At 35.6% G+C, this 24234-nt stretch overlaps 1 pseudogene; it reads right to left on the bottom strand.

Moving 5' to 3' along the window:
• Positions 1–7839: 7839 nt before the first annotated feature.
• On the bottom strand, positions 7840–10245 carry LOC149217119 (putative receptor-like protein kinase At1g11050 pseudogene; annotated as a pseudogene).
• Between the last annotated feature and the right edge of the window lie 13989 nt (positions 10246–24234).

Genomic DNA, 24234 nt, shown 5'->3' on the forward strand with positions numbered 1-24234 from the left:
AAAAGATAAGTCTAAATCAAAGCACAAATACCTGGATCAGTGTGAGATGAGTTGTTGTGGATAGCAAGGAAGGCTCCAAAATCAAAGCATAGGAAAAATTTTGGAGGGTGGCTGTAGCCACTACAACAACGAGTAGGATTTGGACATGATTTGGGTTTCGGCGAGTAGGCATGGGAGGGGTGCATGATAGAGGAAAAATGTTATACATAAAAAAATTCGAGAAATATGAAAAAGAAATAACCAAAAGGAAAATGGGGTTTGATCGTATTTTGTTTTTGCGGAGCATCTATGGGGGACACGATGAAATGAGGTTGGACTGTAAAATAATCATGAAATTATTGAAAAGGAATACCAAGAAACAAAATGGGGTTTGACATGATTTTGATTTTGGAAAGTACACATGGGATGTTCGCATGATCGTGGAAAGAGGTTGTACAAAAAAGTAGTTAAGATATCAATGAAAATAAATACTTAGAAACAAAATGGTGATTGAAATGGTCTTGAGATGCACTATAAGACATAATGAACATAAATCTCTTCCAAGAGGTAAGTATTTGTGTTTCAAAAATTTATGGTTACTTCAAAGATGAGGTTAATATTTGTGTTTCAGAAATCTACCATTGCTTGTTCTAGTTATGAATTTTAGTCGAAGTACAATACTCAAGTCTAAGATAGAATCATATATATGATGTTCTGCCTATATTTCCGATGTTTTTGCAGGGGACTAGATTATGATGTTTTTGCAGAGGACTACATTTTTTCTTAAGGCTATACATTGGAGAACTTTTAGGCTAAAATGAGCCTCCTAAGGAATATTATAAAATAATAGCTGAAATAATAAAATAATATTAGATTACATCATCAAATTTTAGTGGGAAAAAAGAAAAAAACTACTTTTTAAACTTGTATTTAAAACTTATCTCCCTATGGTTTTACCCAAATTTCGATCGAGAGTGCTCGTCGGATGCAAAATTTAATTCCTCATCCAAGGATTACCCTTGTTTCATACTTTTGATGGACCCTACTACACGAAAAATGAGACATACATGAAAAAATGTTATTGTAATCACGTTTTTTCATGTATTTCCCATTTTTCATGTATCATGGTCCATCGAACGTATACAACATAGGTACTCCTTGGGCGATGAATTAAATTATGCATCTAACAAGTGTTCTCGCTCGAAATTTGAGCAAAAATGTAGGGAGATAAGTTGAAAAAATAGTTTTTTAGTTCTTTTTTTTTTTTAATATTTTTACTTTTTTACTCCAAAAATGGTGAGTCATCCTCCATGATTTACATCATCATCTTGAATACTATTAGTTCTTATAAAGTTGATTTTGGTTGTACTTTTTTGTTTTGAGGCCCATTTTAGACCACAAAATTTCTCTAATGACACACCAAGCTTCCATTTGAAATTTTTGAAAAATTTTGCACAAGCCTTTAGTGATAGTGAAGAGATTTACGATAGGGCCCTCCAAGTGGACAGAGTAATACGATTGTCAGTTGTCTAGTGAACTACAAGGAGAATCGAAGAAGGTGGCACTATGTTTCCAATTAAAGTATCACAACGTAAGCACAAAAAAAACATCATGAGAGTTGTTGTTTCAACAGTAAGATTTGTTGCTCCTCCTCCTTGCCCATGTTCCAACAACATAGAAGCAATATGGTCTTCAGTGTTCATTCATCATAGAAGCAATATGGTCTTTGGAAAGTTTTAAGATTTGTGGTTTCAGTGGCATTCACATGCCCAATATTACCACCTCCCTGTTAACCACATGGATAAATATAAACAGTGATAAACATGACACCTGTTGAGTACCACATGAATAAAAATAAACAATGATAATCACAATAGCTGTTGAGGATGATGAATATTCAATAGTTTGATTAGGAAAAACCTCATAATATAACTTCTATTGGTGTAATAAAGCGAATAGTCTAAACAAGTCATAATTTCACCAAGAAAACAATAGAAATTCAGGGGATTTTTTTCAAAATCTGGGTTACAAGCTAATTCGTCGTTCGGGTAAAATTGTGCCTCATTAGAAAATGCCAATATTAATAGAGGAAAATATTATATGGCTTGATAGGAAGAAAAAAATGTATGAAGATAGAAACCACAACTACTAGGCAATCTTCTCCATATCGCACACACAAGGATGTTGCTAGTGTGGCTGAGTGCAATGGAGCATTCGACTCTATAATATTTCAAATGATGTGTTATTATTTGTAATTTGCGTTATCTAATGCACATGTTCATCCAAAAAATACAGTAGGATACCATACAAAGAAAACTATTTCAAGCCATACAATGTAGAGAACTTATACTATGTAATTCACCTTTTTCCTACGATTGGTAATTACAACAACAATTCATTAATCAAGTTTCATTGGTTATTCAATATATCTACTTTACTACTCTTGTAGAGAATGCTCAAAACAAGTGTTTCAATTGGCATGAATTCTCAAGATGGTAGATTATCATTTATTTCTTTGTTTAAGAAGATGGTTTAAGTGATGAATATTTGCATAATTTTCTATCTGCTCTTAAATTCCTACCAAAGTTTATTAATGGACCCCATGGATATCTTAGCATTTATTAAAAATAAAATAAAATTGAACCATGGATATCTAATGTCAATTATTTTATTACATCAAAAACTCACTATCTTTGGAGGGTGGACAAAGAAGAGTTTTCATATGTAAGTGATTTTAATTTTTAGTGTACCACACAATCAACTTAAACTATTCATCAAAGTAGTTAATATAGTCCTTTCGCTAAGGAGTAATACATATAATGAATGAATTAACTACACGCAACTCAAATGTAAGTTGGATTTACAAAACACTGGAGTGATTCCAAAATTGGTAAAAAATAGTTTTTTTTGTTTTTGTTTTTGTTTTGTTTTTGTTTTTTTGTTTTTTTTTTTTCTCGGATTCATGAATATTATTTTTTATTAAGTATTTAATTCATATAATTTCACTAGTTTATTTCCAAGCATTGATTTTCCTATGAATACTATTAGTTTATCATTGACCAATGTAAATTGTAATTTTTAGCTTTGGAAAACAAATTTTTATTTTTTTCATATAAATAGAAAAATATTTCTCAAATTTGTAATTGGAGAATAACTTGAAAGTCTTATTGCAGTATTTGCACAATACAATGTGAGTAGATAACTTCCTCACTATTTTTTTTCAATGATTTGTGGATACAATTGCATTATTCATGCTATATTTTTTACATTTTAAATTTGTTTACAATTATTCTTAATTCAAAACTATATCTATTTCGAGTGGGAAAACTACCCACCAAGATTATCCTTTCAAGTTTTTAGATAGGGTTAAAGTTGTGAATGTGTATTCTTAATATTTATGCTCCTTTCATAGACATGAAGAGGTTTTGGGACCATATCAGTACATGTGGACTATTACATCTGAGTTCTCTCATAATGGTAGGAGATCTTAATTTCTCTGTGGGGGTAGGTGATATTTTGGGTCAGAAAAGAAAGGAAGACAAGTTAGGGAGATATATTAATGAACTCTTAACACAAAAGCCTCTATTGGATATCAGGCATGTTCCATTTGTCCATACTTGGAGGAATGGTAAAAAAAGGAGTGAGGGGATATCAAAGAGGTTGGATTGCTTTTTGGTCTAGTCTAACCTGGCAGGTAAATTGGAGGACTTGGCTTCTTGGATTCATATATCATATATTTATGATATTTTTGGAGTGGTTAGGAGTACACAAGTCAAAATATTATCCTTTTAAGTTCAATCATTCTTGGTTAAAGGATAAAAAGTTTGTTGGGCTCATTCAGGTTTCATGGAAAAAATATTTTCCTATTCGAGGACTTACAGAAATGGAGGCATTTTGTCATAAACTAATTTTTTTGAAACAATTTAATCATCAATGGATAAGGGAGAAGAAAAAGGCGATGGAATTGGAATTGATTTGCATTTTTTCATAAACTAAATTTTTTGAAACAATCGAATCATTAATGGATAAGGGAGAAGAAAAAGGCAATGGAGTTTGAATTTATTTTGATAGATGCTACATTTAAGGCTATAGATGACCCATCAACCCCTCATTATTTCTATGAAGGAACTAATAAGAATATGTTAGATCTAGAGAAAAGGAGAAGTCAAATCTTGAAGATCCAAGAAGAGGAGTGGCGATTGAAAATTAGGGAAACTTGCGTGACAAAAGGATACAAAAACACTTGTTTCTTTCATAATCAATCATCTCATAGAAGAAAAAGAATGCACTCTAGTCAACTAAAGATGGAGTAGGAAACATCTTGACTTCCCAAAAGGATATTCAAAGGGAGGCAGTCCACTTTTTCAGTAGTTTATATAAATCTAGAGAAGGAGTTTTCTTTGAAAGTCAGAAGGAGTCTAATAATCTATATCTTGTAATGGTGAATGCACATTTGGAGAGGTCAATCTCTGAAGAGGAGGTGTTGGAAGTTCTAAAATCAATGGCGAGGGAAAATAGTCTAGGACCATATGGTTGGTCAATGGAGCTCTTTTTGCATCTCCAGGACATTGTGTTAGGAGAGCTTACTGATTTGGTTAAGGAATGTAGGTCTATATGTGCAATTTCAGGTGTGATTAATGCTACATTCATAGAGCTCATCCCTAAGGTTGGAAATCCCTCTACCTTTGATGATTTTCACTCCATTTCATTATGTAACACAATCTACAAATTTATTTCTAAACTCAATGCTATCAAGCTTAAATCAAGATTGTCAAGGCATGTGACTCTAAAACAATTTGGCTTTTTGGACAATCTCCAAATACATGATGTGGTTGCAATTACTCAAGACTATATTAACTCCTTTAAATCTCACCAGATGGAGGCTTGTATTATGAAGATTGATGTGCTCAAAGCCTACACCAGTGTGGCTTGGGAACTATTGAGGTTGATCCTACATAAGATAAGATTTGGTGTTAATCTTGTAGATTGGTTCATGGCATGCATAACATCAGTGAACTTTATGGTAATCATAAACCAAATCCCTATATAAATTTTAAGGCTTCTAGATGCCTCAGATAGGGATTCACTCTTTTCCCCCTTTTGTTTCTAGTAGTTATTGATGGTTTAAGCAGAAGGATCTTGGAGGCTTGCTCTAGGGGCATCATTACAAGTTGTAGGCTATCAAGGAAATCCATATTAACTTACCTAAAGTTTGTAGATGGCATTTTTTTTTTTGGGGTGGCTAATCGTCAGATTTTAAATCTTTGGGGAGGCTTTGGGATTATTATTAAGGAAAAATTTTCCTTGATTTCAACAAAGCATGAGGATGCTTTGATGTTGGAGATTTCTAAAATCTTTGAGGTAACTTGTCTATCAATATGGATGGTGCTTTTCGATATATTGAGTTCTTCCCGAAGCCAAACAATTAAGATACTAAGGACCGGAAATGGATAACAAATAAATTTGAGAAAAAGATTTATCATTGGTCTCACAAATGGCTAACGATGGGTGGGAGACTAGTCCCGATTAAATTGGTCTTGCAAAATATTTCCGTATATTGGATGCATCTATTCAAGTTTCCCAAAAAGATTATCAGTAATATTAAATCAATAACAACCAAATTTACTTGGGCTCGCCATGGTAGTGTCCAAAACTTTTATTTGGTTTGCTTTGAGGTGTTGACAAGGCAGGAAGAGGCCAGGAAATGGAAAATTAAATATCTAAAAAATTTCAACGTGGCTCTTCTGGTTAAAAATTTGTGGAGGTCATTAGACGATGATGGAATTTGGCAATATATTATTAGAGCTAAATAAATCAACAATGAATATGTGGTTAGATCAACATAGTGGCTCCGGAAAATACGGAGGCAATTGACGTATGGAGGAGTATGATGAAGTTAAAACATTGGCTCTTGGGTAATTGGAGGTGGGAGGTAGGCTTAGGGTTGAAGGTGAAGATTGGATTGACATCCATAAAGGTATGGCTGATATCAATTCTCTATTTGTTTAATTACTGAGTTTCTTGCACAATAATGGTATTTTTTTATCTAAATCAAATTTATGTGGTGCATAATCCTATTCTAATTTCAAATGCATGGTTATAGGCGTGGGATATTGACCTCTCAAGTCTTTTAACAGAGGAATGGGATCAATATAAACTATAGTTGACTCTTGCAGGAATCACTTTGTTGAAGTAAGAGGATTGTAGGTTTTAACCCTGTACATAAATTAGTTGCAGACGAATTCTAAAAATAGAAAATAGACATTGATGAGAATATAAAACAAATACACAAAGATTTCCTCTATATCCCAAAACTGATACTACCAGATTGATTTTTCATTATGCTCCTTTCAATGTTGCAATACATATGTATACATATTGAAGCATTCATAACCCAATCCATTAACCCTAGATTAGAACATAATCGTAGTTCCATTGACTAGACCTACAAAATACAATGGGAAGAAAACCATCATGCCCAAAACCATATGAAAAACCCATGCACAAAAACATAGGTAGGTCCACCCACTTGATATAGGGTCCCAATTTTTTTCCTAGGGGCTACCATCCCCCTTAAACCCCCAACAGGGGGGGTTGCGCACCCCTGTGACCCCCCTATTGTGCCCGACGCAACAAACAAGGGGGGCTATCACAAACATTTTGTATTTGTAATGAAAATGATATCATAAACTATACTTGTGTGTGATGTATTGAAAGAAACAGAAACATAAATATATAAACTTTCTTATAATTTATAAATGAAAAAATCGGTCTGAAAAAAAAATATGGGATTGGCTTACATCTTCTCCATTTGCCCCAGAAAGCAAAAATGAGGAAGCCACAAGGAACTCCTCAAATTTGCCCCAGAAAACAAGAAGGAGGAAGCCACAAAGAACTCCTCGCACAAAGAAGCGAGAGTCAGACGGAGTCTTCACAAAAGGAACCTCTAGCGAAGAGATAATAATATAGCAAAAAAACAGAGCACAAGGACAGAGGCCAGTATGAAGAAGGCTCGTCCATGAGAGTCAGTAATTTGGGTGATTCCCATTTGATCCAATTAGGGTTGGTCCCAACTCAGCCTAATTCTTAAAAAAGAAAAGAGTAAATTTAATTGCAATAAATTGAATAGATTCCAACCGGCCATTTTTTTTTAGTGAAATTCATAAAAAAGTTCAGTAACACTCTTTTATTGTTGTTAAATAAAAAAATGAATAGAGATAAATAGTTCACCAGTATGTTAAATCAATTCATAGCTCCATGGGTTAACTTCCCAAGGTTATCGCTGACTGGGTCTTTGGTTGCATGTCCAAATTGGATAAATAGTTAATATTATTTTACTTTTCCCAAAGTTGGGATGGCATGGGCTGATTAAGCGGCCTTGCATCACTTGTTTTATTTTGTTGTGGAGCATTTTGGCACTATTAATAACCTGACATATATAATTGTGTTCATTTTTATACATTTATGATAAGGCGAGCTTGAGTTTGTTACAAAAGTATTTGGGATTTAAATAGATTTTTTTCCTATAATTAAATTAAAATTTTATTATAAAAAAATATTTAATTATTTGATATGAAAATGTAAGAAATTTAATTTAAAATAAGTACAGTTTGTTTTAGATTGCTGTAAAAAGTTGATAAAAAATTTACAGAATCATTGTTTATTTAGGGTGAGGAATTGGTCAAAAGTGGTTGGAATCTCGCTAAAAAGTTTCAAAAAAATTCATAATAGCAATGTTTGAATCATATTTTTGATAGTGGAAATGGATTCAGCACTATCACAAATATTTTGATGCCCAAAATTCTCAAATTTAACAAGTATAACTTGGATTTACAAAAATCCCTGGGATGAAAAGTGATAAGAATGGTATATTACAGTAGATAAGCAATTCATGATTCTGAATATATAGACATAAAAGAGGAGCGAGCGATACATATAAAGGAGGTTCGAGAAATACTTCAGGATAAGATATAGATGCCTATGAAGTTGCATAATATAATGATACACTAGTAACCAAATTTTCATTTATCATGCCCTGAACGCTATTAAGAGTGCCGAAAGTATAAATCTAAACTGAAAATTGCTTTCGTTCGGAGCGTACTTATTTCAACAAGCTACTGTGATCCGTTGCAATCCAGACGTCCTTTAGAAGTAGAATAGAAATTCCTTGACAAAGCTGTTGTAATGATCCACTGCAACGCAAATAGAAATTCCTTGACAAAGCTGTTGTAATGATCCACTGCAACGCTAGCACCTACTCCCATTGAAGGAAGTCTCAGAAACGCTAACAAATATGGCTATGGAGCCGCTTGATTCCTCTATAAAGCTAGATATTCCATGACGCATAAGCGGCAAAGGCCTGTCAGGAATTTCTGGGATCTCTGCTTCTCCCTCCAACATCTTCACGACCTCCACCATTGCAGGTCTGAATGCCACCATAACATGCGCGCACAGAATACCCACCAAAACAAATCTCTCCATCACACTCTCTGCCCCACTCTGCCGGATTCTCTCGTCTATTATCTCACTGGTTCTGCCTTCTTTCACCAGTCTCCATGCCCAATCTGTAATAAGATAGTAAGAGGCGGAGTCCGCAGAGGTGCCCAAAGCCTTTCTGCCGCTTAATATCTCCAATAACACAACACCGAAACTATAGACATCGCTCTTGTCCGTAAGTCGACCATAGAGAGCGTACTCAGGAGCCAAGTAGCCGTGCGTCCCTGCTATCCTCGTCGTAAGATGTGATTTTCCTTCTTCTTTAGCCATAATCATTGCCAGACCAAAATCTGCCACGCAAGCATTCATTTCATCATCCAGCAGAATGTTAGTGGGTTTGATGTCTCTGTGATAAATCGCAGGCTCGATACCGTCGTGCAGATAAGCCAGCCCTTTGGCGGTGCCAAGGATTACGTTCTTTCGCTGTGACCAGCTCAAAGGTCGGGCTTTGGACTTTTCTCCAAAGATGTGGTCATGGAGAGTTCCATTGGGCATGTAATCGTATATCAGAAACCGCTGGTGCCCTTCCCTGTCGTCGCTGGCGACACAGCAGCCTCTTAAAACGACTAGATTCCGGTGCCGAATGTTGTTGATGACCTCCACTTCGTTCAGGAATTCGGAATCGCCTTCCGGAGTGCAATTTTTGATTCGCTTCACCGCGACCCGCCGGCCGTCCGGAAGCGTTCCCCTGTACACCGTAGCGAAGCCCCCTTGGCCGATGAGATTGGCTTCGCTGAAATTATCAGTGGCGGCCTTGATCTCTTCAATGCTGAACCAAACTGCACCCGTGTTGGGTTTCACGGAGGATTTCAAAATTTCCTCGTTCCACCTCACAATTCCGCTGGGCTCGACCTTGCGGCTCCTCTTCCTCGCCCACGGACGATACAGAAACCCGAGAGCGCAGATCAGGAGGGCCGCAGCGGCGCCCATGAAACCGTAGGCCAAAACTCGGCCATGCGACGTGGTTCGGACGAAGGGCAGACTGAGGATACACTGAGCAGTGCTTTCGGTCTTGGGGCCGAATTCATTAGCCACTCCAGCAGCATACAGAACCGTGAAATAGTAGCATATCTTAGCGGTTACCACGTCTGTCAAGTTTGTGTACATTTTTACCAGCTCTCTCTCAACAAGGTCTCCGCTATCCTTGCATGCCTGACAAGCTGCCAGATCTGAGAGGTCGCCTTTGCAAGTAGAATCAAGCGCAGTAATTCCCAGTTTGCGCATCCAGTCCTGCTTGGTTTGTATGCCAGCGCAGAGGAGTGGGCTCGACACAAACTCAAACATACTATTCTTCAAACAGACTGACACCAAGTGTGGGGAGAGGCCCAGAGAATCCAGCTGCTGCTGAAAGAGCTCGAGGCAGGAGACGGCAGAGGCATTACTGGGAAGCTCGAACATGGATGCATCTCTCAAATATTGGGCTATTCCCACGCCGAACAAGCTCAGCAGTGTCTGGCAGCATGGGTTATCACTGCCGTCGATATTGGCCGATTTACAGGCAGACTTGTCCCACCGCAATTTGCGCACATAATGTAAGTCCATCGGACACTCTGCATCACCGAACGCCAAATACGATAACAAAAGCAGCACGGGCAGTACGAGAGTGTCCGTCTTCATTTTTCTTATTGGAAAAACTAGGTATCGCTGAAGAAATGGACCAGAATTTCAATGCAATGCACGAAACGACTGTAGTGCAGAGAACCAGTTTGCCGACTCCATCCTGTAAAACATCATGTGATTGATTGGCAGTTTGCCCCCCGCCGCCTCTGATTGACTGGTTACCATTGAACAAACTATAGTCCCGTCTTTTACGGTAAATACTAATGCCATAAATTCCAAAAAGTGGCATAGATTTCTCTTTTAAATATGTTATATTTCACATTAATATTATGGGTAGGTAACATGAAGTTATTTTAATGTTTTTTTGTTATTTTTATTTTATTTTAATGGAATAAAAAAAGTTTTAATTTAATTTTTATTTCTATGTAATTTGATTTTTCATGATTCAATCATCCAAAATTGGTGAAGCACTCAAAATTAGGAATCTTGATAGCCATAACCCATATTTCAAAAAAATTCTGTCAAATATTATCAAAATTATACCCTTTTCCATTGTGAAAAACAATGACCCTTAAGTTTAGACTATATTCTTGTAGTTTCTTTACTATTGTTATCACTTTACAACTACTATTGCCACCACTCCATTTCTTTCCCATTTTATAAAGATTATTGTAACTATAAATTGATATATTTTTAAAGGCATAGTTTAATTTATAGATAGAATGACTTGTTCCACTTGATGATATAATTTCAAACTTGAATATGATTTTTTCTTATTTAAATTATATTTTTGAAACCATAAATAAATTCAACACTTTAAAAAAAACTTTTAGATATTAGAATTCTACAAATTAAACAATTTAAACTCAATTTTTTAAAAATGTGTACCAAATTTTGATTACAATTAACTTGAAAAAATACCCTTTAAAAAATTATTTAGCCTATAAATTAAATTACATCTATTTTGAATATAAATTTTAAAAATTATCAAATAAACTAATATTATTTTTATTTTTTTCCCTTTATATTTATTTAGCAAGTTGTTTTTTTTTTTTTTTTCACTTTTATTTTAAATTGTTTAGAGTAAAAACAAAAATTATACATAGGAAAATTATGTTTTAAATTAATAAAAGATTGGATTTTTTTTAAAGTACATGGTAACTTGTTAATTGCAAGGGCCTCACAGTATGTGCTAAAGTGTTTCTACTTGGATAAGAGCTCGTTTTATTAGAATGTCAGGCCCAAGACCGGAGTGAAACCTGGTCTTTAAGGAGCACCAATTGGTTATTCTAGGTGGCACAGGTTTTCTTGAATAAGGTCATCCTTCATTCGGGGTTAGTAGCTAGAGATGGTTGTCCTCATTGCTAGTTTGACAACTAAGTTATGAGATGATTGTCCTCATCGCTAGTTTGACAACTGAATTCGACAAGAGTGTGAAAGAACATTCATATATTTGCATGTGTGAAATAACATTCATATATTTGCATGTAACCTTATTCACTGTACATGATAAATTTGTGTTATAAATAAAAAACAAAATTGAAAAAATACATAACAAGTTCATTGTAGTTTGGGCTTTGGAGTTTGTTTTTATTTCGTTAAGAGTTACTTTATGTTAATGACTAAGACTCAAAGATATTTGGTTGGAGTAAAAGCTTATCCCTTAGGAATCACTAAAGGTAATTATAGGCGGCATACTTTTCTCTTGAATAACAATGATGAGTGATAAATATCCTCATAAATTCATATAATTTAATAATTTATCAATTAGTAGGAGTCAATCATACTCGGTCCAAAGTCTATGACTTATGGAAAGCGGCTCATAAAAGCAGTTGTCTATAATGCGACTTTTTGGAAGCCTTTCTGGTGGGTTTTTCCGGTCAAAATCCGGCAGCAATTTATTGGAATCGCAAGTTTGATAGCTAGTTTCTACACAATCAAAACGGCCCAGGAGTTTTTCAGGGTGTTGAATCCAAATATACAGTTAAAAAACCATTTTAACTCAACAAATCAAGATTTAACCTCAATTTCTTCCGCCGGATTCCGTTACCTGAATCTCCAAAAAAATCGCATTATAGACAACTCCATCATAAAATTCCTTCGTCGTTGCCAAGTAGGGTCATAAATTCATATAATTTAATAATTTTTCAATTCGTAGGGAGTCAATCATACTCTGTTCAAAGTCTATGACGTATGGAAAGCGGCTTTATAAAGTCCCGCCGTCGTTGCCACTCTACAACGACTATTGCCACCAGTCCAATCTGTTATGACTTTACAAAGACTATTGTTATTATGAAGTGATATATTTTGAATATATAACTTTTAAAAAGTTTAAATAATAGATAAATATTATTTTTTATTTCGCATTATCCTTTTTATTTTCATTTGTTCGGAGCTCTGTTTTCCACGTTTTTTGGACTGATTCATCCAATTAATGCCTTTCACTATTTACGGTACGCGATAAATTTGTATTTTAAATAAATAGAACATTACTTTTATTTCGATTTGTTCGGAGCATTGTTTTTGACGTTTTTCTTTATTGATTTTTCAAACTTCTGTCTTTCATTATTGACGGTACATGGTACATTTATGTATTTAATAAATTTAAAAAATACAATGAATGCTTTAATGCAAGGTTCATGCATTTGTACGCAAACATTCAACATCTGCTCCCTTTGGAATTTAATTCATATGCACTTCCAAGCATATGAAATTTAAATTTGAATAGTAAAGATTTAAGTTGACTGTCATAGTTTATTTAAATTATGATGGAATATTTACAACATAGATTTAGACTGCAGCACTTATTTTTTGTCATTATTTTTTAGTGTATCTTTATCACAATTTTTTGGAATCCGAAATAGAAATTGTAGTAATATTTTCTAATTGAACAAGATTGTTATACATTTTATTAAAAAAAATCTATTGTACTTAGAATATTTACTTTTAGGTATAACTACTTGCAACCCTATAGAATTAAACTAATATACTATTGTGATTAGAATATTTATTTTTAAATATAACTATTTGCGAGTCTACCTCATGCTCATGACTCTATATAAAAAGTAAAACTACAAATACTAAAAACAAATAATTATCATCAAATTTCCACGGGTCAAGCAAGATAAACTTTAAATTCCAAGATTACTTCCAAGTTCCTACCAACCTAGATAAGGATTGGCGTTGCTCTTGGTGCAATGAACATTTGACAATTTTTTCTATTTAACACGCTTTTCTTAATATATATATATATATATATTCTCGTAATGTAACAATAAAGGTTTGAAATTATTATATAAAATATTTAATACAGTTAAATTGGTAAGATTATGGGAAAAATAATCATTTGAAATAAATATAGTACTTTAAGATAGTGAAGAACTTACGTTAATGGGTGGTTTGTTTAGTTGGTTAATTGGATTATTTATTTATACATTGTTTTATAAATTTTATTTTTTTAAAGTTGGAAGTCGAAGAAAATGAGAATTGGTCCATATTATATGGGTGAGGGTGGTATTTAAATTTAATTGGATACTATTATTATTATTAGATTCTTATTAATATTGAGTAAATTATTATTTAATAACTTATAATTTAATAAGGGTTAAGAAATCTAAAGATATACTTAAAATATACTTGTAAGGGAGTCTTATTTATGGGGCATTTATTTTTCTAGCATTATTATAATGAGCTATATTGTTATAAAGGTTGAAACACAACTTGAGAGAGTACAATCCTTAGGAGCTTAATGACCATCATTGAGAGAGACTATGTGACATGTTAGCCACTAACGTACAACTTCCACATCTTTATTATTATAAATCTCTTTACTATTACAAATCATTAACAAGGTAAGCTTCCAGATACAATTTAGTTATGATTCTTATTGTTGTTTCTTCCTTTATTAAGATGATGTACATTTCAATAACCCACAAACTTCTTATTCAACCTAAGGTCATTGATGACTTGCCTAAGGCATATGACCTTACATTTATCCTGTACACAATCAATCACAATGATGATAGTGTGATTAATGTGGCCTTGCTTTACACATTTGTAGAGTTATGGGGGTTATTTAGGCTCACAAACAATTTTCCTTAAGGTTTTAATAACAACTTGTAGGTTCACTTTTTTAACGTATCCTTTCCTCTCACTAGAGTTTCACCTGAGGTTTTAATGATAACTTAAAATCTCGTTTATTGTCCCACCTTTTTAGAACAACTTTTCCTTTCACTAATGTTTCACTTACGTATTCAAAGACTTGATTTTTCAATGATATAAAAATATTATGGTCTTAAACATGAAGCTAATAAATTAAAAATATTATCTAATATGAACTTGTTGAAACAAAAGCATGTCATTGAAATTATGATAATTTATTGTTGCACATAAGTTGTCATTGATGTCATATGCAGTCATTAATGACAAGTGATGTTAAATTCATGGGAGCTTGTTGATGTGTATTGTCATGGCTTCCTGAGTGTAAGTTGTCTAGCTTGATGTCATGGATGGAGTTGCATAGTCAATATTTGAAGGTTTTTTTTTTCCTTCAGTTACTTAGTCCAAATGTGTATGCAAAGTGTATAGTTGGGTAGCTCAGTCAAAGACCTTTCTGATGACATCTAGCACTTTTCCTGTCTCCCAAGGAATGAGGAGAAAACTTAGTTTGAAGCATATTAAGTCAAGCAGGGTTCCAGCATAGGCTCCTCATAGGATTGATGCAAAATGGCAAAGCAAATATCAAGAGGGAGTGTGATGGTTGACTAAGCAATGGGGAAGCAAGGCCTGTAGTCACATCCCTTTGTCATGGGGAGCTTACCGTAAGCACCCAGGCATTTATCAGACTGCTCGAAGCATAAAATCCCATCTATTGGAATGATCACAATGAGAAATGGAGTGATAAGGCCATTGGACAAAGCCCTGGTCACAAGGGGCTTGACAATCAACACATAGGTTCTTATTAGACTGCCTAGTTTAAATGATGTGCACACAAAAGAATAGGTAGCGAGTGGTAGGTTAACACATGTGTTAGTACAGGTGGCATCTCCATGTTACAGGTGGCGATGATGTAGAGACAGTTGGGAGATACACGTGGTGACAGTGATGATGTGGCACAATGAGGTGAGGACACATGGCAAGTGGATTTTCCCTTTTGGGTGGCCAAGTAGCCCATTTTGAAAGGACACATGGTAGTGACGTGGTGATGATGTGGTATGACTGGTGGCAGAGGGATGATGTGGCAGGTCACGATTGGTTTGCATAGATGACACATGGGGGCTTCACTGGGGGAGAAATACCATACCACATGTGTTCATATTGGGGGATATATATTAATGAAAAAATGACATAATATATTGAGCATAAAATAGTGGGTAAAGGGTTTTTATATGTTGTATATATAAAATGGATCTCAAAGTTATTGAAAAAATATAAAGGGGTATAAAATATGTTGATAAAAATATTAATACCTACAATATATAGAGAAAGTAGGGGTTTTTTAAATTGGGAAGGTGTATTGGGTTTGTACTGGTATGGGGCTAAATAAAGTAATTTTTAGAGGTATTTTCCAATATGTAGTCAAATTAAGGTTATTGTTTAGTATGCCACGAATGCATGTGCTATGTTAGAGGTTCATTGAGTGAATCCCTCGTGAGATGACATGGAAGTTGAGTTGGAATGATTACATTGCACAACCGTAAACAACAAAAAACTTCAAACCCCCCTGCCCCCCTAATGTCTGAAAAGTCAGGGAGGCCTGGAAGTGTCTTCTTTGTCATTCGACTTGAATAGATCATGATATCGTTGGTAGGCCTTTGAAAAGGTGGGGGATATTTAATTTGCATATACAAAAAATTGTGGACCCCCCCTGGTTAAATTTTGGTTAGTCGAGGGGGCCCCGTAGTGGTTTCTTTATTATTGATCTTAATCGAGTTAATTGGCATACATGAAAAGTTGGTGGATAATTAACGTAGGTGAATTTTGGTGTGGTGCTAAAGCTATGATCCCGACACTTGGTCATTGTTGAGCCTCGAACCTGCACCTTTCCATACACCCTCTCAGCCTTCTTTTCCACTCATTTTATCCACCAAGTTGATTAAATCATTGTATTTTAGTTTAAAAACGAGCTTTTGACATGGTTTCTAACTACGCTGATGACTGTTGTTTGGTTTAGAATTTTGTTCAGACAGCTGCGGAAGCTTCTCAGTTTCCGCAGCCAACACAGGTTTCCGCAGCTGACCCAGGTTTCTGCAGCCAGCACAGGATTCCGCAGCCGTTTTGTCAAACACCATGCTACAAGTGTCCTCTCAGGAAATGAGCCACATGGGCAAGTTACAGGAGTCAAGGACATGGATCGTGTCCCTCCAGATCATCCAGCACGGCCATAAAAGCCCGCGGTCAACCAAGGGGCAAAGGATAGTCAACGGAAGTGTTCAGCGGTGGCACGGCTCTGCGTAGCTCTGTTTTTGAGCACGTGAAGCTACGTGGCACAATCCTTAGCCACGAAGACATCCTGATAGCATGAATCCAACAGCCATACCTCTCAGATTTAATAAACACGATGACAGTTACCTAGATCCGGGCTGAAGAGGATTTACGTGTCTCTGGCAACGTGGTTAATAGCGTAGATTTAGTTAATCTGTTTAGCTCTCTTTCCTTATAAATAACGCGTCCATGAACGCTGAAACAGTTAATCTCTTGTGTTAATCTTTTTGGTATTGTAATCCGACACTGTTGTATTTCCCCACTGCACTTTTACGTTGCTGTTTAATATATGAGAAGACTGGTTTAAACTCAAGCTTGTAGCTGTTCGTTGAATCGGTTGAAGTGGCAGAGGGCCCCTGCTTACTGATGCCTTGTACAGTTGTCTTTTAACTCTTGCATTACTTTTTCCTGTTCATGTATATTAGCTGTACAGTTGTCATTTAAATGATGCGTTTTATTTCAACATGTATATTAGCTGTACATAACAACGCTTTTTGATTTCTGTTGATTTACATTTTCATTGCTGCTCTTTTATGGTTACAACTGATCAGTGTTTTTGCAGGTGTTCTTAGGCAGCCCGGGGCAATTTTTCACCTTTTCTTTTTATCACTATTGGCATACGAGATCATCTTGTCTTTGTCGCTGACTCTTGTTTTCTGAAGTTTGATTTCCAGTACTGTCATTTCCTTAAGTTGTACATTTATTTTCTGCTCTTAGATATCATGCTATTCATCTGTTAACGGTTCCTTTCCATAATCAAATAACTTTATTAGGAACCAGAATATCACTCATTATAGCTTGATTTAGTTTGCTTTAGATCTCACATTGCTTGACTTGTTCATGACTGTTTCTCACAGGGTAAATTAAGCTGAAAGGCAAAAGGTCAAGAAAGTTAAAGTAGTGTGATTAGTTTCTTTTATGCAGTTTAACTTCTTTTAGATTTCACATTGCTTAACATTTCATGATATCTTTTCACAAGGAAGATTGAGTTGAAGAGTTGAAATAGTGTGGACTAGTTGTTCTTACTTTTCATTTAGTGTAGATTTCACTTTCATTTTCATTCAGCAACAAAGATACTGGGCCGATGTCATAGTTCATTGTTTGATGTCTTTATTTCTTTTGAAGAATTGATTTCATTGCATTTATTTTAAAAAGATTTCTTTCTTTTAAGTTTTGAAAATCACTTAGAGATCACCATAATCATCTACATTTCACTTGCTTTATCACCTTTTCATCATCTCACAGTAGGGAAAGATAAATTCAAAAACAAACTTAAAAAAACTAAAAACGACAAAAGACTAAGGAAATGGTTATCTAGTACATATAGTACACTTCACTTCGTCAGTTTACGAACCCCGGGTTGACATTATAAATAGCAATTTAGATCACACTAAATTGACCAAACATTTTGGCGCCGTTGCCGGGGAAGTGAAATTAGGTAGCCAAATTCTTAAAAAAAAAAACAAGAAAATTTCAAGGAAGGAAAATTGATAACCTCTCAAAGTATGCTCTCCTCTTGCACCTAGTGTGATCTGGAGGATCAGAAAAGAGAAAGTTATTGGTTTAATAGTTTCTTGAGTATGCTCTCTTCTTGCACCTAGAGTGACCTGGAAGATTAGAAAGAGAATTATTAGCCCGACTTGAAGAAAAATAAAAAATGACATGCATAGAGCAAGAGATTCTAGGGGAAGGTTTTTAGCTAGAGCCAAGAGTTCGATTTTTACAAGTCCATCTACTTCAAGGAATAGACAAGAGACACCTCCATCATCTCCAACTTACACTCCTAGCCCTAGGATTCCTGGAATTCAAGAGGCAGGAGTCGACTCTCCCACACCTTCCATCGAATCTGAATTAGAAAGAGATCCCTTCCTTCCTTCTACAGAGAGACAAATTGTAATTGAAGAAGTAGAATCATCTGAAGAAGAAGAGGGAGAAATTCCTTCTCGTTCACCCTTAGTAGAAGAACCAGAAGACTCTGAAGTCTCCAGGGAAACTACCATGACAGAGGAAGGAGCAACTGGATTTGGTAGAGGTAGAGGTAGAGGAGGAGGAGGAAACAATGGAGGAGGTAGAGGTAACATTGGGGGAAATAGGGATGGAGATAACTCATTCGGATTTCCTATAGTCGATGAGGACTCCCGAGCCACAATGAAAAACATCTCACCATCTGTCCTCCCAAACTTCCATGGGTTAAGGAATGAGGACCCTGAAACATTTCTATTTGAGTTTGAAGTCGTGTGTCGAACTTATGATTATTTGGAAGACTCTCAAAAACTCAAACTGTTTCCTTCAACATTGAAAGGAGCAGCCTTGAAATGGTTCATGGGATTACTCACTCAATCCATTAGGTCTTGGAATGATATGAAACAAACATTTTTGGATAGGTACCTGGACTATTGTATGCCCACCAATCATAAGGATGAGGTATTCAAAATGGTGCAAAGAGAAGATGAAAACTTGGAGGATTTACTTGAAAGATTTCAATACAACCTGAAAAGAGCAAAAATGAATAACTTAGATGAGGAGACCTTGAAAGCCCTTCTATTAAAAGCCATTAGAGATGAATGGATAGATATTTTGAAAATGATGGGGAAGGGAGATATATCTCAACTTTCACTCAATGATATAGCAGAGTTATGTGTCCATCTCTCAAGGGGGAAATCTAAAACTCAAAAAGGGCCTAGAGATCCTTCTCTCATCAGAGCAAACAAATCTGCAACTGGATCAGTAAGTAGGGCTGAGATTGGCAACATGCTTGATGAATTCAAAACTGACATCTTAGGGAGTCTTAGTGAGCAACTAGACACCCTTAAGATTCACAATAAACAGAAAGCAGAAGCTGAGGCTTTGGCCATCTTTTGCCCGAAGTGTAGGAAGAAACATGCTCTAAGGGAATGTCCCTTGGATGCAAAAGTTGTAGAAACATGTGTAATTTGTTCAGAGAATCATGAAACCAAGGATTGTCCTTCAATTCCTGGGCTCAAAGCTGTCTTTCAAGAAGATCCAAATACAATCGAATCTCTCTGTTTTGTTGCAAGGAGACCTTGGCAGGGGCAACAAAATCAAGGGTTTAGCAACTCTATGAACTTTCAACCCCCACCAAATTGGAATCCTTGGCAACAACCTTGGTCCCAACCTCAAAATCCTTTTCAATCATGGGTACAAGGTATGAAAAATCCTTATGGGAGATTTGCTCAATTTTACCAATATCCTCCATCTTTTCAAAACCAACAAGCTCCACAACTTCCAAATCAAAATCCACAACTATCATTGCCATTTCCACAACAACAACCTTCTCAGCAGAATCCAAATTCTCAACTCTTGCTTCCATTCCAACAGAAGTCAAATCAACTTCCTTCTCAGCCATTGCCAAACCCCAATAATAAAAATCCTCAAAATGCTTACATGATGGAAGGTCAACAATTTCCTACCTATATGATTGTTCCTCTCAATGAAGTACAACTCAGATCAGGTAGAGTCCTAGATAAGCCTTCTATAAATGCTCAAAAGCAAAGCATTTTTGAGGAAGAGTCTCTTGAAGCCAATAAGGGTTCTGAAGCATCTCTTCAAAACTCAAACACTCAAAAAGAAAAAGAAAAAGAATTAACCCCCACAACTCCCATAGTTGAGCAACCTGCATCTTTATCCACACCTCCTTTTCCTGAAAGATTACAAATTGACAAAGGAGTGGAAAAACAAATTTGGTTGCCTGACTATAATTTTCTAGATGAATTGAAGAATGTCTGTATCAAGATTCCCTTGTTACAAGCCATTAAAGAGATTCCTATTCTAGCAAAAACAATAAAGGAGTTGAGTCTTAAAAGACCAGGAAGGAAACCAAGAGATACCAGAAGAATCCACCTGGTAGGAAAAATTGCAGATATCATGATGGGAAAAATTACTATGCAGAAATATGTAGATCCCGGTAGTCCAATTGTCAAAACACATATCAATGGGGTAGAAATACCAAATACTTTGATTGATTTAGGGGCTGCTATCAACATCATGAGTAGACAGACTATGGAACAGCTCAAACTTCCTAATCTTCTTTTTACACCTACTTTACTGCAACTTGCAGATCGATCAATTATCAAACCAGAGGGTGTATTAGAAGACATCCCAGTCTCCTTAGATTCTTGGGAATATCCAGTGGATTTCATGATTTTAACTCCCAAGAGTAATCTAGGAGGACATCCTCTTATTTTAGGAAGACCATGGCTAGCCACAGCTGATGCTTTCATAAGTTGTAGGTCTGGGGATATGTATATTTCTGATGGTAATTCAACAAAGAAGTTCAATCTGTATCCTCCAGCAAAAGCAATTACAGAAATAGGAGATAATGAGTGGGTTGATGATGAAGATACTATACAACCTGTCTTTACCATTTCTGAGATTAGTGAAGATAGTCAAATTCTGAACACATTAGAAAACTTTGAACCATCTTCAGAATATGACCACACACAATTTCAGTTGGATTCTGACATTAAGTGTCTATCATCTAGACAAATGTCTCTTTTCTCTATGGAAGAGTTTGGTAGTTCTGCCATTAAGATTTTTCCAGGAAAAACATTAAATATCAACAGAAACTTGGAAAAATCACAACAAGAGGAGCTAACCAAAATCTTGCAAAAACATTCTACTGCATTTGCATGGGAGTATACCGATATGAAAGGTATTGATCCTAAGACTTGCATTCATCACATCTACATTGAGGAAAACAGTAAACCAATCAGACAACCTCAAAGAAGGATGAATCCAAACCTTAGGGAGACAGTGAAAGAAGAGCTCCAAAAGTTACTTAATGTAAACTTCATTTACCCCATTTCAGATAGCCGGTGGGTTTCTCCTTTGGTTATAGTACCTAAAAAGAATGGTAAATGGAGGGTTTGCATTGATTACAGGGAATTGAACAAAGCAACTTTGAAGGATCACTTTCCTTTACCCTTTATTGATCAGGTATTAGATACTTTAGCAGGAAAAAAGTATTTCTCATTTTTGGATGGTTTTAGTGGTTACAATCAGATTCAGGTAGCACCTGAAGATTAGGACAAGACCACATTTACCTGTCCATGGGGAACTTTTGCTTACCGAGTACTTCCTTTTGGATTATGTAATGCACCCGCAACATTTCAAAGGGCAGTACTAGGAATCTTTTCTGATCTAATTCATGATTGTGTAGAGGTCTATATGGATGATTTTACAGTTTATGGTAATTCATTTGAAGAGGCATTAGAAAATTTGGAAAAAGTCCTTATAAGATGTAAAGAAACAAATCTTTCATTAAGTCATGAAATTTTTTTTATGATGTTTACTGAAGGGATTGTTTTAGGACATCATATTTCAGGAGATGGGATTAAAGTTGATAGATCAAAAGTTGAAGTCATCTCCAAGTTACCTATTCCAAATTGTCAAAAAGATGTTAGAAGTTTTCTTGGATTTACTGGATATTATAGAAGATTTATTGAAAACTTCACCAAAATAGCATCTCCACTCTTCAAATTACTTACAAAAGACTGTGAATTCAAGTGGGATCCTGACTGTCAATCTGCATTTGAAACTTTGAAAACAAGAATATCTGAAGCACCTATTTTGAGAGGGCCAAATTGGAAACTTCCTTTCCATATTTCTACAGATGCTTCAGATACAGCTCTAGGAGCTGTGTTGGGTCAAAAGGATTTAGTTCCTTATGCCATTTACTACACCAGTAAAAATTTGACTCCTACTGAGTTAAATTACACTGTGACTGAAAAAGAGTTCTTAGCTGTTGTTCATACAATCAACAAGTTTAGACACTATATAACTGGCTATGAAACTTTTGTCCATACTGATCATTCTGCAATTAGATATCTCATGAACAAACCTGTTACTAATGGCAGAGTTACAAGATGGCTTTTACTTCTACAAGAATTCAATATTACTGTGTTAGATAGACCAGGGAAACAAAATACAGTAGCTGATTTCTTGTCTAGAATCCAAAATACTAACGAAGATTCTCCTATAGAGGATAAGTTTCCAGATGAATATTTGTTTGCAGTAACTACTAAAACTCCTTGGTATGCAGATATTGCTAACTATTTGGTTACAGGGAAGCTACCTCCACACTTATTTCCTAATGAGAAAAGAAAAATTATTCAGGAGAGTTCAAATTATTCATGGATTTCTAATGAATTGTTTAAAACAGGGCTAGATTGTGTGATAGAAGATGTGTTCGGGAAGATGAAATGCCTGACATCCTTAAGGCATGTCATGATGAACCATGCGGTGGAAAATTTGCTGATAAGAGGACGGCCTATAAAATCCTTTCTTTAGGATATTATTGGCCTTCTCTCTTCAAAGATGCAAAACAATATGTTAGAAGGTGTGACAGCTGCCAAAGAGTTGGGAGACCAACTCTTTCAAATGAAATGCCATTACAGCCACAGGTACTCATCGAACCCTTTGAAAAATGGGCTTTAGATTTCATTGGACCTATTAATCCACCATCTAGACAAAAGAAGTATATATTGGTTTGCACTGATTATGTTACTAAATGGGTAGAAGCCAAGGCATTGCCTTCTGCCACTGAAAATTCAGTTGTTCAATTTCTTTTTGAGGATATTTTTACTCGTTTTGGTGTCCCAAGAGAAATTGTGACAGATCAGGGAAGTCAATTTACATCTAACTTGATGGAGAAGCTGATGGAAGAATACAAAATCAAGCATAGAAAATCTACTCCTTACCATCCGCAAGCAAATGGTCAAGTGGAATCTACAAACAAAGTTCTTGAGAGCATCATCACCAAAACTGTTCATCTCCACAGAAGAGATTGGGCAGAAAGGCTTCCTGAAGCCTTATGGGCCTACAGAACTACATGGAGGAACACAACAGGACATTCTCCCTATGAACTTGTTTATGGGAAAGAAGTCTTGCTCCCCATTGAGTTTCAAGTCAAGACTTTCAAGATGGCAGTTCAGTTGGGGATGAATCTATCAGAAGCCCAAAAGCACAGAATGGAGCAGCTGAATGAGCTAGATGAAATAAGACAAGATGCAATTTTAAGGACTGATCTAGTTCAGCACCAAAGAACTAAGTGGCATGACAGATATATCAAAGAGAAAAAGTTTCAAAAGGGAGATTGGGCGTTACTGTTTGATTCCAAGTTTAAAGACTTCAAAGGAAAATTTCAGACTCATTGGCTTGGACCATATGAGATTGACGAAGTCTTTAGCAATGGAGCAGTTCGAGTCAAGACCATTGATGAGTTTCAAACTCCTCTCATTGTGAATGGCCACCGATTAAAATTTTATCATAAGCCACTCTCAAAAGAGGACTTTGTCAAAATGTTTCAAGAAAATTCTGCAATGAGGCTGGTGGAGAGGAATCCTTCTCCTCCATCAGCCTAGTCTTTGTTTCTTTCAAGTTGAAAAAAAATAAAAAAAAATAAATAAAATCTTTTGTATAAGCCTGAAAACCAATCATAGATTGGCAGTCTTATACAGAAAATGTAGAGTGAAAATCAGGGGTACCTGACACTCTATATTTTCCAAAAAAAAAACTCTCTCTCTTTCCATCTTCACTCCACCTCACTTGCCATTTCACTTCACCTCCATCTCATTTTCATCTCCATTCCACTTCACTCCACTTCATTTCCATCTCATTCCACTCATTTCATTTCATTCCATCAATAAAAGTCCCTCTCAGGACTATTTTATTTAGTTAGTTCTTCTCTAACTATCT

Source organism: Pinus tabuliformis, chromosome 1_1 (assembly GCF_031772625.1).
Source record: "Pinus tabuliformis cultivar Carrire ecotype Pingquan chromosome 1_1, CPIR1, whole genome shotgun sequence".
In the NCBI taxonomy this organism is placed as follows: domain Eukaryota; kingdom Viridiplantae; phylum Streptophyta; class Pinopsida; order Pinales; family Pinaceae; genus Pinus; species Pinus tabuliformis.